The following is a 926-nucleotide window of genomic DNA, read 5'->3' as shown; positions in this document are numbered from 1 at the left end:
GACGAATTAAACATTTTATTTTACATTTTTACTTATATCGAAATCACGCGATACTGGTATCGAATGTATCATTAATGTTGGTATCGCTTGGTATCGTTTGGTATCGCTGAGATACCTTACAGTATCGATATTGAGATCACGCGATACTAGTATCAAATATTGTTTTGTACAGTATAAAGGATCAGGAAAATTTTTTCTATTTCCTCAATTTTTCCTGTCGTGATTAAAAGGAAAGAAAAGATTTTGTTTAACGTTTATTTCTATATTAAATTATTACAAATAATTAAACTATGTTAAACAGTGTGTAAGGGGCAGACTAAAAGGAAAAGGGGGTGGTATTCGGGGTTACTACCCTTCCCCTACCTAGGAAATGTCAAACTTCAAAATATTATAGATAAAATTAAAAAAATAAGAAGAAACACAAAAAATTGAAGTTCAACATTTTTTTATTTTTCTTAAAGAAAAAAGTATTTATATAACAATTTATTAGCAAACTATCTTATAACCTTTCTAAAATCATTCTAAATGATCAAATGAAACGGTTGTTTTATTTAAAAAAAACGTAAATCTTATATTTTTTTGGTCGTACATAAACAAACCCACTTCTAAAACAACGACCTGGATCCGCCCCTGCTGTGTGCAGTTTCTGATTCGTTTTCCAACTCTATTGAATTTTTATTCCATTCAAGCAAAAAATTTCTATGTGGAATTAATCTCCAAGGGATATAGTTTTGCAATCATTAAAGAAAATTTTTCATATAATACTCCAAAGGAAATTGTTCGTGATGCAATCGTTAATGATTATTCTAAACGAGTATGAGAAGTGTTAGTTCAAAGGGAATTGATTTCGAATAGTTATTACAGTTATTTAAATTTAATTAATTGTGTGATATCGCATCCATATTTTAATTTCTTATCTGGTATCG

The sequence above is a fragment of the Hydra vulgaris genome, chromosome 13, assembly GCF_038396675.1.
Source record: "Hydra vulgaris chromosome 13, alternate assembly HydraT2T_AEP".
In the NCBI taxonomy this organism is placed as follows: Eukaryota; Metazoa; Cnidaria; class Hydrozoa; order Anthoathecata; family Hydridae; genus Hydra; species Hydra vulgaris.
The sequence above is the reverse complement of the archived record's forward strand: the minus strand, read 5'-3'. Positions refer to the sequence as shown.